Below are 19,648 nucleotides of genomic sequence, written 5' to 3'. Positions count from 1 at the left end.
TGACCATCTTTTGTAGTTCATACCGTCTAAGGGTTCCAATTTCGACAATTCAGACAAAATTTTGTTTGAGACGGCAGCCATTGTTACGACAGAAATATAGTTTTCAAATTGTTGGAAGATAAATCGTAACAATGAAAACAGACAGAAGCTTTAATAGAAACAAGAGACAGAAATAGACTTATCGAATTGAATTGCAGTGCCGTGGTATGGAGGCCACTGACTTGAAAACTATATCGGCACGACCGTGGTGGTAATCGTCTCTCGCCGGTAGTTCCCCAAGGTTAACACTGCGACACCCGTACACAACCACTCGTGTATGAGAGCCTTGGAACAAAACAGAACCGAACCCAGAAATAAACTCAGAAGCAGAATATTATCATATATGAGAGATACAGAAGAGTGTGTGAATTTGTGTGTCTAAAGTGATGAGAGAACAGCTCTATTTATAATCGAAAATAGAGCTGTTACAGGCAAAAACGAAGGGTCAAACGGAGGAAATAAAGGAGATAATAATTCTCCTTAATGACAGTCAATAAGGGATTAATGGAGAATAAATCTCCTTAATCACGGAGATCTTATTGACTAAGATCCGTTACTGGACTCCAAAACACACACAAGCCAGGCCCAAAAAGAAAAGAGGGCCTTTGGCCCGCACCGCAGGTGCTCTACCCAAACCCAAACCCGAGCGCGAGTCGGGCCGGGCCGGCGCGCGCGCGCGTGTGTGTTTGGACCCAAACCCACAAGCCCAACAATCACCACAAAAGCCTCCTTGGTCCAATCTCTTACTCACCATTGGACCAAGAGTAATATAAACACAAACAATACTCATCTCCCCACCGATGTGGGAGAGAGTATAAACCAAAAAACCAAAAGATGGCTTTACTTGGCATCACACCAACAGTCACGACCCAGTTGGTGACCTTGGTCGGGCATGGTCTTACATTGTAACTCTTTTTTTTTTTACAACCTTGTCACTTAAAAGTTACTAAACCTTTAATTTGTACTTACTTGGCTAGTGAGTGTAATAATGAAAAAAGAGATGGGCTACTCGTAGAATCGTCTCTTTACTGTGTGTTCATTACTTTATTATTTAATTTTGTGGAGGGAAGTATTGATGATAGATCTGAGTCTGACTAGTCATTAAAAAAATATTACAATGAACTTTGGAACTCATAAAGTTGCTGTGCTCCATTACCTAAACTGGGTAATGCATATAAATAGAAGCCTCGATCACTAAAACCTCCAAATGTTTTATGATGTGCTTTTCTAGGATCGTGTTTATACGCAATGCTTATAATCTCCTTGTTTTTTAAGGCAAAGTATAACACTCACTAACACGATAATTCAATAAAGAAAAATGATATATATACATTCCTTATAGTTGTATTAACATTTTAGAAGAGGACATAAAAGCTTTAATAAAACATTAATGACATCAATATATGCATAATTAATTCTTTTTAATTTTATTTTTCTTTCTAATAGCGGCTAGGGTGTAATTGAGCTAGGCCAATATCGTGCTTGGTTCATAGATTAAAATTCGAACTCAAAAGTCGAGCTTGAGCTTAACCTTTAGAAACCAGGCTCGATCTCGGCTATTATAATCTTTTCTCAACTTCGAATTTTTCTCATGCCCTTTTTTCTGCAAACATGATTGAAAGTATACTAACTGAACATTATAATCTCATATACTCCCTCCTATTCTACATAACTCTCCCCTTTTATGGAGGGCACGGGAATTAAGGGAGTGGAGTATTATATGATAAAGTATTGGAGTGGAGTAGGAGATTGGAGAGAGGGAATGTATTGTGTGATTAAAATAAGTATTGTTGTGGGGTAAGATGATTAAAATAAGGATTGTTGTGGGGGTAAAGTGATTAAAATAAGATAAAGTATTAGTATTGTGGGATATTGTTGTGGGGTGAGGTGATTAAAATAAGTATAAATGTTTGCCAAATAAGGAAATAGGGAGAATATTATGAATAGACGAAAAAGGAAATAGGGAGAGTTATTTAGAATAGGAGGGAGTAGCTCTCTGGAATAGAAATTGTGCCGATAGAAATAGGTGCATCGCAACACCACTAGAAATCATTTAAATACACTCTCTGTCTCAGTGAATAGTTAACATTTACTTTATTTTATGATTGAAAATAAAGTAAATGTAAACTATTCATCAGGACATAAGGAATACAATACTTTGACAAATGAAAATAGAACAACAACAATCTTCTTTGAGTTTATGGCTTGAGGTTATCTCTTATACACTTTTAGCATGCCACTGGCCCCTTTAAAACGGTTGTTGACATCGTAAATGTGATTTACAAACTATTACGTATACTCGGGATTTTACCTGAACCTGACAAACGGGTCAACCGGGTCGGGTCATTTTCGGTCTCCAGACTTCCGGAGTTTGGGTCGTGTCGGTTCATTTCGGGTTTGAATCATTTCATGCCAACTATTATCAAGATATTTGTAGATAATATTCAGTTTGCAACAATAAAAATTTGAGTCGGGTTATTACTGATTCGGTTCAGATCAAATTCGAGTGTCAGGTTGGGTTCCGATCGGGTTATTCGGTCCGAGTCAATTTTATCAGGTCTAGTTTTATCTAGTGTATACCTACCGAAGTTAACTACCGCGGATTTCAACATTCTTTGAAATCTTATACAACCTTGATTAAAAATTTAAAATCCAATTATGATAAATTGATAATGATGTAGATAAGTGATGAAATAAATAAGAAGAGAATCAAAAATAAGTGTTTGGATGTATAGAGAAATGTATGTTGGAATAATGTCGGGGACTAAAGCTTGTTAAAAAGGACATGAGAGGTAACATAACGATATGAAAATTATACGAAAAAAATACAGCATCAACACCATGAGGAGGGGCTACGTGTTCGTTCATTTGTCACATCAATGTGTACCCCCTCCTAACCTTTCTCTTGGTCCTACTATTTCTCCCTAATTTTTTTCAAATTGTTTATCAAGGATATGAGGATAAAATGTCCCACAAATAATTGTATCCTTTGACATCTAAGTTTTATTTTATGTTCAATCTTTAATATTTGATTTCGTAATTCCACTTTTTCTATCGCGTGCCCTAAAAACACGTATTAATAAGCTTAATATGAAAAAAATTACAAGTTATTATCATCATAAATGCAAGTATTAACTTACTTTTACCATCATTAATATGAATATCTTATCAATTATACAAATACAGAATATATGTTTGATTTTTGAATAAGTTTTGTATAAATGTAGGTATTATTGGTTACTGTTCGAACCACCACATAAAAGTATAAAACATACTACATATCTGATAAGATAATGTAAGATCTTATTCCAATGCATCAAAATGAAATATACGGCTTATAAGTTTATTTCTTTTTTGTTTCGTAGTTAACGATGGTGATTTAAGTTTTAGAAAAAGAAATTTCCTCTTCGTCTTTCTCTCTCTAATACATATTTTACGCTGGAGTTTGGATTATTGATTCACTAATAAATGAGTTAACACTATCTCAATTCATAAATTATATCATGCTAAAGATAGGAATAAGCATTTTTGCTTGGTTAACACTTAACAATGATATATGTCAAGTAGCACTTCTTTTATAATTATAAATTTTTCTTTGACAATATATTATGTAAAATAACTTACTTAATAGAGACTCTTTCATAGAAATTTCCAACATAATTTTGATCTCCTTATATCAATCAATCAACATTATAATAGTCGAATAATTCACTTTAATTTAATTCAGTTCAATTAAGATTGACCGGTTAAAGATAAAATCGGAAAAATGGTGATTGAGCCCCATAACTTTGTGCAATTGTGAAATTAAACCCCACAACTTTCAATTGGAGCGATTAGGCCCCATAACTTACATAATAAGTGAAATTAAACCTCTTTATCAAAATCTCACGAGAAATTCAATTTATCATATCACAAAAGTAGAAAACAGTTATTTTCTTATGAAAAATATAAAATAAAAGTTTTAAAAAATTAATCAAAAAGAATTTAACATAAATTAGATAAATTAAAATTAAAAATATTTTTCGAAAATTACACAATTTCTTATTTTTATATAAATTACAGATTTTTCAATCATATACCAACAGCCTAGGTAGCACGGACACTTCTCATAATCCACCGTCCCGTGTCCAACACCGTGTCGGACACACGCCTATAAAGCCGTGTCTAACCTTCTTCTTTTATTTGGGCACATGTCCGGCGCGTGTCCATGGTATTTAGGCACGTGTTCGACCCGTGTCCTTAGTATTTGGACATCATTTGGGGTGAATGATGTTATTTAGACGAGAAATGAGTTGTCGACAAAGATTGATTAGAAATGGGTTTGGGTGGGAAATGAAAATGAGTTATATTCAAGGCCATCACTTATGAAAATGAACTTTTGTGATATGATAAATTGAATTTCTCGTTAGGTTTTGATAAAGAGGTTTAATTTCACTTATTATGTAAGTTATGCGGTTTAATCACTCTAATTAAAAATTTTGGGGGTTAATTTAACAATTGCACATAGTTATAGGGGTCAATCACCACTTCTCCGAAGATAAAAGTTATTAAGTTATTTAACTGGTAAAATGAAAATGAAAATGAACCGCAAGTATTACCATCACTTATCTAAATTTATTATCAAATACTTATACAAAAAAAAATCGAACTTTTATGACTATAAAATATACTCCGTATATTTTATTAAATTAAAATAACGTGTCATGTGTCCTATATTTCATGGGATGTCGTGTCACGTGTCCGTGTCCGTTTTGGTGCTACCTAGCCAACAGCTATACCAACACATATACATTTAACATACTAAAATCATACGTATTAAATACTAAAACCATTTTGTTTACATACGTATGTAATTTGGTATGATTTTTTGAAAAAAAAAAAAACAATTTTATGTGTAATATTTTTTTTTTGAAATGTTGAAAAATAGAACATTTTCAATATTTCTTTACCCTTTTATTATATTTATTATATTTTTTGTCACGAAAATCTTTTATACCGACTTCTGATTTTAACATAACTGCCTAACAAAATATTTTGCAATTTCAATTTTTGTACAAAATATTGAAAAATCTGTAACTTTTATAAAAATAATAAATTGTTTAATTTTCGTAAAATATTTTTAATTTTATTTTATCTAGTTTATGCTAATTGTTTTTTTTGATTAATTTTTTAAACTTTTATTCGGTTTTTTATAAGAAAATAACAATTTTTTACTTTTGTGATGTGATAAATTGAATTTCTCGTTAGGTTTTGATAAAGGGGTTTAATTTAACTTATTATGTAAGTTATGCGGCCTAATCATAGTTATAGGGGTCAATTACTACTTCCTCGAAGATAAAAGTTATTAAGTTATTTAGCTTGTAAATTTACAAGGATAATACGATTAAGTATCAACGTGTATTCAAATCTCATGAATAACACATATTTGCTCTTATTACTCCGTTTATAATTGAAAATAAAATTAAATGAACCAAGCAGGCAAGCATTGAACGTGAATCTCGCAAGTGTGAATGTGTGATCATAGTCACTCGGAAGTTTGTCGAAATAGTTAGGACCCACAGTCACATGAATTTGAGTCATGATTCCTTGGTGGGTCATTTTGTTATCCCTTATACTATTCGGCTTGCCTTCTTTTACCCTCTACTTATAGCCTTGCCTAACCCAATGTTTCCCTAAATAGTTCCTTATCCTAGTAATTCTTGTTTGTTATTCCCTCCGTCCCGAATTCCCGATCAATCTACTTTTTTATTTTCAATCAATTTCTATACATTTAATTAAAATATAATTTATATATATGTAACAATTGTATATAACTGATTGAAATGGAAAAAATATTTACTTTGCCTTAAAGAACAAGAAAATGAAAAAAGGAAGAAAAAAATATGATAAATTAATGAGTTTTCTCAAAAGTCAACTTAGCCATATCACAAGTCAATATGCCCCCCCCCCCCCCCTAAACCCACCATCTTCGTCGGCTCCTGCCCAAACCCTAACAAAACCGTCACCCAGCTCCGCCCGCTTAAATCACCCCTAAAGCCTTGAAGCTCTCTACCTCCCCAACCAAAAACACTAGATTTATTGTATACTTTGATTTGATTACCAAATTCATTTAATTCTTAATAAATCGTGAATCAGGTTGCGTCTACTATATACATAGAACTACATAACAAACATTTAAATAAAAGTGTTGGGAAACAACTTGTCTATGGATCCAATAGAGTTGAAAATTAACTCTACCTTTTAGAGTATACTCAAGGTGATGGAAACTTATATTTTTCCCTTTATATTACGGAGCACTACTCATAAATATATTACGTGTATATCTTTCAACTTTGGTAAACTCTACCAACTCTACTAAAAACGAACTAAATAAGATCCTAACCCACGAAAAGTAGTGTGTTTATTTAAAAAAAAAAAAAAAACAAAAAAACAAAAAAACAAAATTTTGGCATTTTAACTACAAAATGTAATCATTTTAATGGTTAACTATTATAGCTTAGAAATTTGTCCTGATAACTTTTTATTAAAAATGATTATATTTGGTCATTAAATGGGTCATATTACCGAGTCTTCAGTTTGTGACGACATGCTACCCGCATTATGTAATACCTCGGCCCAAACCTAGGGTTTGGAGCGGTCACTCATGGTAGCTCGCCAGGCAATATACATGGCCCACAACTCAACTTGGATTTTCTAGTGCATTTTATCATCAATCATACGCATTTCGGGAACCTTCTCAGGAGGTCACCCATCCTAAAACTACAAGTCACCCATCCTAACACTACTTTTAGCCAAACACGTTTAATTGTGAAATTCTTTTGTATGGATAACAAAAAAGAAAGTGTATTTTGTTGATATGAGTAATACTTTCAATACTTTTAAACACTAGTTAAATTTTAAGCTTTTCAATAGAACTCTTCAATAAATTTTCCAACTGAATAACTTATTCGATTTAGTGGAGTATTACATATTCAGCATGACTTATTGTATTAACACTCAAACTAATCTATTTCGTGGCATGTTCCGGGGTTAGTCCTACAATGGAGGGGGCCTTAGTTGATGATTGAAAAGGGAGCAAAATAGAAGACCCACAAATTGGGCTTTTAGTAACAATGAGCTTGTATAATCACGTGAAGTCCATATCAACTAATCTAATCTAATTATTATGCAACAAAGTCATCAATATTGGGTCCAATTAAAGGTGCTCCAGCTACTATTTCATCACTTTTTATCTATTTTAAGTATTGTACAATAGTCATGATGTTCCAAATAGATTCCTAAATTAGAAGGTGCAATTGTCAAATGTGTTCTCAACTTAAATAATGGAGTACTATCCACAATAATGTACTCCTTATGAATTAGTACGATGCTTCCTATTTATTTGATTACTACCAACACAAATTCTTGTTTGTGATGGCACAAGAGTGACGGATATCATTTTACCTCACAAAGTACCCACTTTTTCTCTCTCTGCAACACTATTCATGTGGTCCCCTTTCTCCACTAACCCATTTTGTTACCATTTTAACTCACAAAATATCCGCCACAAATGGTAACCCGTCACAAGGGAGACCAATTGTACTACCAATAATAATAATAATAATGTCTTTTTTAATGATTTGGTTAAGTATTTTAAATTTATCACCTCAAATGCGAAATTACGAAATATAATAGTTATTAGATTTAGCCTTAGTTTATAGTAGATCTGAACAAGTTAGGGTTTATTTGTTAGTTTGTTCATTTGGCCCGTTATTTCGATGGGCTTGGACAAGAAAATTTCTAGGCTAAGTCCGACCTGCTATTTATCGCGGGCGGCAAGAAATGCGATTAACTTATAAAGAAGCTCATGGTCAAACCTGCGAAGCAAACTTTACTAAAAAAAAAGTAAGTTTTATCACACAAAAATTAGTAAAGTTAAAAAATATAGTAAGTTCGAAAGTTTTAGCTAATAGGCTTAAAGTTTTTCTAGGGGAGGTGGTATCGGAGAATCAGAGTGCTTTTACACTGGGCCGTCTTATTACTGATAATGTTTTGGTTGCGTTTGAAATCTTTCATCATATGAAAAATACTCGTAGCGGTGAGAATCATATGACGGTTAAATTGGATATGGTTAAAGCTTACGATCGCGTGGAATGATTTTTTTTGGAGAGAGTTTTACTGCGTATGGGGTTAGAAGCGACATGGGTGAATAGAGTGATGATGTGTGTTCAGACGGTCTCTTTTGCGGTTCTTATTAATGGGAAACTGACAGGGGAGTTTAGGCCTGATAGAGGGCTACGATAAGGAGATTCCTTATCACCGTACTTATTTATTCTTTGTGCTGAAGTCCTTTTGAGTTTAATGAAGCGGGCTGTTGAGAATCGTGCAATCCATGGCATTCGAATTGCGAATGATGCGCCCGTGATTTTGCATTTATTGTTCGCTGACGATAACTTGTTTCTCTTGCGTGCCAATGTGGAAGAGGTGAGGGTTGTGAAGGATATCTTATGCTCTTACGAAATGGCCTCAGGGCAGCTTGTTAATTACGACAAAATGTCGTTTAGTCGTAGTACCAGTATTGGTGGAAGAAATGCTCCTGCGGGGGGAGTTGGGTGTTCGAGTAGTAGAGAATCCGGGCAAATACTTAGGGCTATCGATGATTATATGGCATTCGAAACATGCTCTTACGGGTTTACTGAGGGATAAGTTAAGTAAGAAACTCCAAGGGTGGCAAGGGATGTTACTGTCGAAGGCCGGTAGAGAGGTTTTGATAAAGGTCGTTGCCCAGTCAATCTTTTCGTATGCAATGAGTGTCTTCAAACTCCCGAGCAACTTTTGTGAGGAGTTGCGGTCGGTTGTCTCTAAATTCTGGTGGGGCACGGAAGATGGAAAGCGTAAAACATTGCTAGCTTGGCGAAAGCTGTGTATACCGAAGAGTTGGGGGTGGTTTTAGAGATTTCCATAATTTTAACATGGCTTTATTGGGAAAACAAGCATGGCGACTCACTTCTGAACAGGATTGTTTGCTAGCTAGGGTATTGAGAGCTAAATACTTTCGGAATAAGTCGTTTATGAACTCTGATTTGGGACATAATCCGAGTTTCACATGAAAAGGGATATGGAAAGCCAAGCATGTGGTGCATAAATGGGCCATTCGAAGAATAAGGAATGAGATGGAGACGAAGGTGTGGGGTGATCCGTGGTTGAGGGGGACGAGTTCGAGATACGTGTTGTTTCCGAGAGTGGCAGGGAGTGCGACTATGACGACGACGGATTTGATACAAGCTGGTGGAAGGAGTTGGAATATGCAAAAGGTACGTCAATTACTTTTGCTATTTGAGCATGAAAATGTATTTAATATTCGGTTAAGTCGTTTGAATATGGAGGATAGTTGGTGTTGGGAGTTGGAAAAGGACGATATCTACTCAGTTAGAACGGCCTATAAAGCTCTCATGAAAGGTGAGGGGAAGAGCAGGGGCCGTCGGATTTTACGGTGGAAAAGAGGTTATGTGGACTACGAGCTCAGTTCCTCGTGTAAAGATGGTTTTTTTGGCATATTTGCAATGAGGCGATACCTACAAAGGAGAATATTGCTCGAAGAATCGGAGGTAGTGATTTTGTGTGTCCTATTTGTCTGAGCGAGATGAAGACTTGTCTCCATTTGGTTAAGGGGTGTGGTTGGGTGGGTGGGGTTTGAGATGGGTTGGGGGTGGAGATGAAGAAAGAAAACGGGCATGAAAGGGTGAAGGATTGGGTGGAAGACGTGTGGAGTGAGATGGAGGAGGAGCAACGATGGAAGTTTATGTTGGGGTGTTGGGCAATTTGTGAGGTGAGGAACAAGTGGGTGTTTCAGGGGAGATGGGTCAATGCACTGGACGATTTTCGGCGTGTAGAGGAGCTAATGAAGGAGATGAAGGCTTTAGAGTAGGCTGGGGTGGCATGTGTCAATGCTGCAAATGGAAAAGGAAGGCGGGAGAGCGGTATGTTGGGCGAGAGACGGCCGAGGCTTACGTGTGATGCTGGTGTGAAAGAAGGATGAGGTCTCGGGTTAGTGGTGGTCTGCTGAGCGGATGGGAGGATTGTTGTATGGGCGCTGGCGGAAAGACGAAGGAGTGTTGAGGAAGTGGGAAGCGGAGGTGGAAGCGATGTTGGAGGGGATTAAGGAAGCGGTGCAGAGGGGTCAACGAAGATTGGTTGTTTAGAGCGATAGCAAGACAGTCATCGACATTTTGCAAAGTAATAAGAAAGGCAGAAGCTACCTTTATTTGATTATTGAAGAACTCGAGGTCTCAGCTCTTGTAATACTACGGATTTTATAGGCTGATACTCGACCGAGTATGGCCTCCTCGGTCGAGTAGAGTGTGTCGTGTAGCCTGTTTGGCTACTGCCCAGGAACACTCGGCCGAGTATGCTGAATACTCAACCGAGTAGAGGGTACTCGGCCGAGTATCCTCTATACTCGACCGAGTATCCGGCCTGACGGGTATTAATTCCGCGGTTTTGATTAAAATGATTAGAGATTATATATAATCGTTCGTCAGTTTCTAAAGCCATTTCTTCCAAAACATAAACTACATTTCATTCTCCTCTAATCATCTTCATCAATTTCAAGGCAAAGGTCGTCGATTGTGGGTTCTAGCATCTTATTCCGTGTCAATCGCCGTAGTAAGTGTATTATCCTATTGATCTACTGTCGTTCTTATAAGTTAGCAAACCCTAATTTGGGTTAAATTGGGGGTTTAGGGTTTGGTTATCATACATGTGTTGATTGTTGATTATCATTGTTATAGGTGACGATGTGGTATTTGTTATGCATATTGTATGATTGATTGCAGCATAGCGGATTACAAAAAGGTAGGGTTTCCCTACTCAGTCTCTGTTGATTGATTTAAGATGTGTTTATATTATAATTGTGTTATCTGCTGATCATCTGAGTAATGGTGTTGTGGTGACGGTTGTGGCGTTGTGACAGCTGTGATGTTGTAGTGTGGTGATGATTGTGATTTTGATTGTGATGGTTGTGGTGGAGTCACTTGCGGGAGTGGCTTCACGCCATAGTTATTCGCCCTCCGTGGAACCCGTCACGGGAAGGGATGTGCACATTAAGGGACAGGGTTATCGCTCGTTGATGAGCGAGATTTAGGTGGGGATTTGATGCGGTCGCCCACTGGCGGCGAGGATTACCTGTTGCGATGGGTAATCTGGCAGGGCTACACACTTCGGTGTGTAGTCAGTTACTGTGTGAGTTTGGGAGACTGGGGTTGGAGGATGATCAACTGGTTGCTTTATACGCTTGTCTTATTTTGATTATTCAGTAACTGACCCCGTGTTGTTTTGTAAAACCTGCGGTGATCTATTCGGGGATGGTGAGCAGATTATGATAGGTAATGCAGATGTTTAGCTATGGGACAGTCATGGGGAGTCATCACTCGAGTTTAGCTTCCGCCGTCAAGAGACTTAGCTTGCATTCTTTGTAGTTGTTAGACCTTTCACAGTTATACTTTGGTTTGGTTTTGGAAACATGTAATCACTCACTCTTTATACTTTAATAAAGGTTGTTTGGAATTGATAACTTTGATATACTAACCTCGGAAAACCGAGATGGTAACAACCTTTCATGCTAAGGTAGTCCTGGTAAGGTACTTTGGCATTAAGGGGTGTTATAGCTCTAGTCTAGATGATCTTATCTGATCTTTCGTTAGGCGTCAGTACTCCCGTTGTGCGCATGATTTAGCTCATTTCAACGGGGTAATAATGGTAGGCGTGTTTGGGAATATTGCCTTTCGTATAATATTTTACCTTTGGTTTTTTCCGATAGTAATGATATGAGGTAACCCCGCTTTGGAATATTCAAAGAAAAAAATGTAGTAAGAAACTAAGAATAAACTAATTTAAATTTTTGATAGTGAAAAAAAATAGTTTGGATCTTGTTTTATCGTTACTTCATTTAAAAATTTATAAAATTTAAATAATCATGTTTTATTAAACAATTTAATTACTAGTATTGGTGCCCGGTTTCGCCCGGGCTACCTCTACTTAACATTAATTTTTTTTTTCATTAAATAAAATTATTTAATGTTGCATAACCCATAAATTTATCATTAATATATTTTTCTATGACATATTCTAAAATTACGATGAAATAAATTTTGAGACGAATTCACTACTCCCGCTATTAATATTTTACTCTGATTAATGAAACAATAGTAATAACATTTCACTACTTGCCTGTAATCATTGTTACTTTCACTACTCCCGCCGTAATTATTGTTACTGTCACTACTGCCGCATTAATATTGATAATTTCACTACTCCCGCCGTAATTATTGTTACTTTCTCTATTGCCGCATTAATATTGTTTATTTCACTACTTCCGTTGTTTCTACCACTTTCACTAATCTCGTTGATAATATTGTTACTTTACTATTCAAGTGAGTGATTACTATCATATAACTATATTCAATGTTACTACAATTCTTTTTTTTTACTAATGAAATTACTTTTAATACTTAGGCATGCAATTTTAAGAGGATTATATATTTATATTACATATATTACATATATGCATTAAATCAAATCCAAATAATTATGCAATATTATATATTATGGAATCTAACTTGAATTATTTATAACTTACTTATATTATATTCTTGTATGTTAAATAATTAAAATTTCTATACATCTAATAAACTATAAACTATTTTTGTATGATGATAATAATTAATACCATAAGTGTGCATGTTTATACTTAATTATTTTATTTTAAGAAAATTGATCATCTTCTAGTCTTCTATAAATATTTAGGAAAATTACCAAGCATCTTCTTTCTTTTAGCCTACTTGAAATTGTCCATCTTAATTAATTATTTTATTTTAAGGAAATTGACCATCTTAATTAATTATTTTATTTTAAAGAAATTGACCATATTTTAGTTTCTTACAAATGTTTAGGAAAATTACCATGTTTCTATATAATTTAATTATAACCCAAACTATATAATATTTGCATTGAGATCCCTTAATCAGGTCCATCACATGGTGCTAGTGATTTAAAACTATATAGCATAATTAATTTGTATAACTTTCTTTAATTACATTAAAGAAATTTGGTTTCCTAGGTTTGGTGCCCGGCTACGCCCGGGCTACCTTTACTTACCATTTAAATTTTATTTTCTATGAAATATGTTTCGCCAAATTTGGTTAACACATACGTTTACAATTTATATCTTGAAATTATGATGAAATCTAAAATTAATCAACAAATTATGTGACACGTTCACCACTCCCGCTGTCAATATTATTACTTTCACTACATCCCCTGTTAATACTATTATGTTCACTACTTCTTTGGTTAATGTTGTTTGTTTAACTACTCCTGCTATTCTTACGGTTAACCCGTTAATTTTGTCAAACTCATAAATTTAAATAAATTAATATTTTCTTAAAATCAAATTGATAGTTAATTTTTCATACTCTTTCTGTTGTTCCTACTGTTACTTTCATTACATGTTTTGTGACTACTATAGTACTATTACTTTCACCTCTCCCCCCGCCATAATTTTTTCTTTCACTACTCCCGCATCGCATTTTTTATTGTTAATTTCACTACTCCCATTGCTGTTAGTATGACATTCACTACTCCGGTTGCTATTATTGTTGCTTTTACTACTCACGTGGGTGGTTACTATCATATCTTAGTAGTTGATTATCGAGTTGTATTAGAGTTATATATTTAAATAAATCTTAGATTAGAATATTATTTAAGAGCAATCATTATTATTGAAAAATTATATTTTTTGGAAATGTAGATTGATTTATTTACCTTTTAATAGTTTCCAAAATATAAAGTACTTATATTATATTATATTCGTGTATGTTAAATAATTAACATCCTTATACAAATTAATACCATAAGTGGGGCATGTTATTTTAAGGAAAATCACCATATTATAGTGTTCTCTAAATTTATACTTCAACCAAAACTATATAATATTTACATTGAAGTCCCTTGATCGGGTCCATCACACAGTGCTATGATTAAAAACTATATAGTATAATTAATTTGTATAGATTTATTTAATTACATTGAAGTCCCTTGGTTTCTGGAATTAATATATAGTATTGATTGATAGGCTGTAATTTGTATATGTTGGAGTTAATTTTGTGATTATTTTTTATTGACTTTTTTAGCCTTAGTTTTATTTCAAAAGATTATTTTATATATTTTACCATCACACCCATAAGATCATGGACAAGCCTCCTAACTTAAAATGGGTGGGAGTAGACAATATTAATTAGCCTGCTTTAACGAGCTTGAACACGACATACAGAGTATTAGGCATATTGAACAATTTTTAAAAGGTAAGCCCGACTCGTGTCAAACCCAAGTCTCTAAATGAACATTGAACACCTCTACTTTACACTAAGGTTACATTGTAAGCTACTCGACTAGGTAGTACCAGAAAACCGACAGCTAACTCTAGTATTACAAAGCCATACCTAAGAAAAACATATAAATAATATAAAGCTAAAGTTACAACATTAAGATAAACCAAAACAACGGAGCAATTTGATTGGAATTCCGAAAGTCTTAGTTTCAAACTCATTTAATTAAGAGCAATTTCATGGCATTGATGTATTATATAACTTTAGACTATCCATTAAAACTGCGAGTTTTTTACTTCGGTAAAAAAAGATGATTGACCAGTTATACAAGTAGTTTGTATGCTAACACATATGCTTGAGAAGTGTGTAGTGCGCAATTTGTAAAAACACATTGATTGATCATTCCATTGTCATTAAAAAAAAAATCAACCCTTGTTTAAATTAAATTAGATATATCCTTAAAACTCTTAAATTTCTACTTATCCGAAACCAAATTTAATCTTAACAAGATCTGATCTAACCCAAAGTGTCCCAAATGCAAACTATCAACATCTAATATGACTCAAAAATAAAAAAAAACTCGGAAATACCCTTGAAACATAAACAACTCCATATAACTGTGGACGCAAACCCAAGTACAACCTTTCTCAAATTGCATAACACTTGAAATAACCCAATTCAACCTCTATCCAATTCGAATAACACAAATTTTCATTGAAGACAGACATATTTGTCATAAGCTGAAGACAGGTTAAATAATACCCAAGTGGTTAGATAAGACAAAAGAATGTTATTTTATAGGCATTATGCTTTCGTCTTATCTACCTAGTTAATATTATTTGACCCGTCTTCAACTTGTGATGGATATGTCCGTCTTCAATGAGACTTGTTGTTCGAATAATCCTTTTTATCGAGTCTTTCAAAAATCACCATTGGGTTGCCACGCAATAACGCCACATCGGAGACGGGATGATCTTTTACTCCATCTTTAGTGGTTGATCAATGCTGACCAAATATCAGCAACCTTTAATTTTCTCCCTCCATTTTTTTCCAATATCAAATTGATCGCCATTAACGCGATTTCTTCTCTCTCCTAGGGTTTCGTCGTCGATTAATCGTATTATTTCTCAATGATTCCTCTCTCATTAACAATGGCGAAGATTCATGTGCGTTCTATTCGCGTTTTCCCTAATTCTATGATCGTCGTTACGATTTTTTGCGCAATTTTCTGACTTTTTGAACTTGATTTTTCAGGACTATAACGTAATCTGGTCGAGACTTTGGACGAAAGGAGGTGGAATTTCTGTGTATACTGATATTTTTGCGACATTATGGAAGAATTATCAGGTCATTTTATGAGTTTGATGTTTATAATTAGTATAATGTTATGATTTTGATAGAAAAACTATGATTCTTATTGAAGTTTTGTTTAGAAATTGAGGATCACAGTAATTTTTAGGAGTTTGATGATTATACTTAGTAATGTTTTGATTTGATAGAAAAACTATGAATCCTAGTGAAGTTCTGTTTAGATATTGAGAACTATAGAATTTTTGAAGAGTTTGATGATTTATTTAGTAATGTTTTAATTTGATTTTTTTAGTAATAGCTTGTTCAAGTTACTTAGTGATTTGATGATTTGAGTTTTGTAGGACAGATAAATTTAACAGAAACTTAGTGAGATCAAATGAACTTTATATGAAGCTATGAATCTATAATCCACCAATTCATGACGGTTATATCGTTGGCATGAAATTGATGACGAAAGCATTCTGTTTACCTGAATAGCTAGCTGTGGTTTTCCACTAGTTTGATGGTTAATGTTTGGTATTTATCTGGTAGTTTGAGCTATAGTCTGTGGAGAGACACCATCAAACTGATCGATAAGCTAAAAGTTCTTAAGGTGCTACATTTAGGTAACAGAGCTGATCGTTATCATGATCATGATTAGGTCTAACTATGCGGATAAAGTATAGCTTTGGTAACTAAGAACATAACAACAATGTAGCAATATTTGAGAGAATTGAGTACACTTAGTCTGAAATCTGCTAATATTGCTAAAGAGAATAGTTGAATATAAATCCACATGTCAGACTTGGGAGTTGGGAGCGTAATGAACGTGACTTCTTTTTTTTCCTGCTAAGGAATTTTTTTTTCCCCCCGAGCTAATAACCAGGATTGAATATCACGATTTTGAAGAAGGTCTGTCGGGGATTTGTTGAAATAGGCGGATGTTCAATGTTGTGATGTCTGTTCTTGAGTGTTGGCTTGCTCCTTGGGTGTTTCTCGATATAGAGATGTAAGACAGTGAACTGTAGTCTATAGGACTTCAAATAGACTACTGTTTTGGATTTTGCGTGCTTTTGTTCGTGTTTGAAATAAAGATGGGCTTATATGCCATAGTGAGTTTTCTTTGGATTTGGAGACTATCCCTGCAAGTTATGAGAAGTGCTTCTTCTTGAGTATGAGAAACCACAGTTTGCGTACGAAATAGAAACTTTGGCAATATGGGCTACTAAGTGAGGTGGTTCTTTTCTTATTTTACGAGTCTCTGCCTGGTCACCATCTCCAAATTGCAAAAGTTTGTCTACGAAGTGTGGAAGACAATTATGTGTGTTTTCTTACCCGAGAGTAAGAGGATGGCAAACTTTTGGTTTCAAATTAGTATCATGTCTTACAAGTGATTGAACTGTTCGAATATTCTACATTTGTACTACATCCTCCATACATTTAATCGAGTAAGCTAATTGATAATAAACCCTTAGTAGTGTATTTGGAGTTTTCTATATCAAAGGAAAATGTTTATTGATAATAAATCCTTGGTTGTGTATTTGGAGTTATTTATGTTAACAAGGATGCCTGGTGTATTTGGAGTTATTTATGTTAATAAGGATGGATGGCAAGATCTGGCCTTCTGATGTCTGTCACTATAGGTAGGTTTGCTTCAAACTTCTGATAACATGATGAGCTTATTGTCTAACAGAGTTAAAACAGTCAGATAACTATCATGCTACGAGGAACCATTCAATGTACTATACCAAGAAATACATTTGTCTTGGCTTTGTCACCTTGCGTTGGTGCATGTATGTATATTGTCTGTGCTTGTGCCATTAGTTTTCTCCTTGGATATATTTTATCGTACCATACTACCATTGATGTGTTACGGACTCATGATCAGCTGGCAGCCTTTTGTGGCGAGGTTCTTACTTATCTATGCTGTTTTATCTGGTTTAGATCTCTGCATACCTGTCTTTTCCAGGACAGAGTAACTGAAGTTGACGGATTAGCATTTTAGAAAATGTATTCAAGTCCCTTTCGGAATTTTTTGTATTCTGCCTGTTTCTACTTACAATCACGTAGTCTGGTTAAATTGGCCATGAAGAAGGAGAATCAATGATAGAACTAGAAAGAATAATTTCTCATTCCAAGTTTTCAGAGTAATGAGCTCATGCTGGGCAAGCATAGTTAGCTTAAACTGGAATGAATCTGAATGAAAATTTACTCACCCCAGCTTAGCTTTACCGATCTTAGATACTTCCCTTCACTGGTCTAATTATCCAGTTCACATTTTTGGCTGCATTTTTTCGTCCACACCCCTGGTCCCCTCTTCTTATATGATTATATTCTGTTCATTTGCAAATCTTCCATGCTATGTACCTTCTCCCAGTTGGCAGTTTTGAGTCTTGTGACTAGCTATTAAAGTTCACATCTTGGGCAACTTCCTTACATGATACTGAATTGGTAATTGTTTATGTGTCAAGAGCATAAAACTAATGGTGATATTAACGAATCTTCATCTCGTTTCTGGGTAACCTGCTAACGTGCAGATTTAAAGTTGTCTTCCATAATTCCATCATAGGAAGGGTTTATTGGAACTGGTTCTTCTCAAGTTCCTAGATTAAAAAAGGTCAAAGAGATTAAATGAGGGGCGTTATTCCTAAATCAAATTCTGTATAACTAAGCAATGGGATTCTCTAACTTATATGATGTATTTCATTTGAAAAGGACTGCAAAACTTTTTGGTGGATTATATAAGTACCAGTAAGTAAAAACTACCCTCACTCCTCAATAATTTCCTGGACCTGTTTGGTGTGTAGTTCACCTTTTCCTTTATGAAGATCTATTCAAAGAATTATTTACAATTAGCTGATCACCTTTTTTTTTTTTTTTGTTCTGTAAATATAATATTGCTACATTAGTTAGTATCTTGTCTTTTTATGATTTTCTTAGTTTCAAAATTTCCTAAAGAGGAAGAAACAGCTGAGCTTAATTATGGGCTGCCTGAAGCCCTCATGTTTCATTTAGCTATAGATAATAGACTTTAGTTATGGGGTAGGGGTTAGTGTGAGGACTGAGGAGTTCTAGTTGCATTCCTTTCCCTCGTGAAGTAAGACCAGGAATGCACACCCAGATACATTACCTAACCTGTCATGATTCTTCAATTCCAGAATGTATTCGCTTTAGTAACCGTGTAGATAAAAATTATTCTAAGATCCCATGGTTTAGCCTTCTCTTCACAGCCAAACAATGATCTGATTGTGTGGTTACTGTCACTACTTAGCATTACCGTTATCTAGTTTATAATCGAAGATGTAACGCTGGTACAGCAATTGTGTTTTGTGGAACACCTGAATTTGAGAGCTGAAGGGGGTTGGGATTGAAGATTCCTACTGTTAACTGTTTAATAGTTTCATTGTTCTCATTAATATCTATGTATCATGAACGCAATTGTTTGAATTTTATGCTTACCAAGCTTCATTACTCTCCGGGAATCTTGTGGCAATATTTTTGACTACAAGTTTCTAGTTAAAACTCGTGAATGAGTAACATTGACACTTGGAGGTTCATTGTTCTAATATAGTTGTAACTTGTAAGTTTGTCCATCCGAAGAAAAAAACTTTTTAGTACTTCATTTGATAGTAATTTGTGCCCGGACTTTTCACTGTCATGAGGTGATGCTGTGTAGAAAACGGCCCTTTTCCTTCCTAACAATATCCCTAAGAGAGTTTTTGCGTGGACAGATAGACAGGAGTTGCAGCTAGTCAATGGTGAAAGGTGTACCCAACAAAGGGTGCTCTTGACGTCTTTGAAAGGAACTTCTGGATGTTCTGCACATTCCAAACTCCATGGTGAGTCCTCCGCGAAGTGTCTAGCTGAGTGATTTGGCTTATCAGCTTTATATTATCATTTGTTTATTTGTCTTGACTAGTTCTCTTTTTTCTTGAACATATAGTAGTTGAAATGGC

Source organism: Silene latifolia, chromosome 11 (genome assembly GCF_048544455.1).
Source record: "Silene latifolia isolate original U9 population chromosome 11, ASM4854445v1, whole genome shotgun sequence".
NCBI classification, from domain to species: domain Eukaryota; kingdom Viridiplantae; phylum Streptophyta; class Magnoliopsida; order Caryophyllales; family Caryophyllaceae; genus Silene; species Silene latifolia.
The sequence above is the reverse complement of the archived record's forward strand: the minus strand, read 5'-3'. Positions refer to the sequence as shown.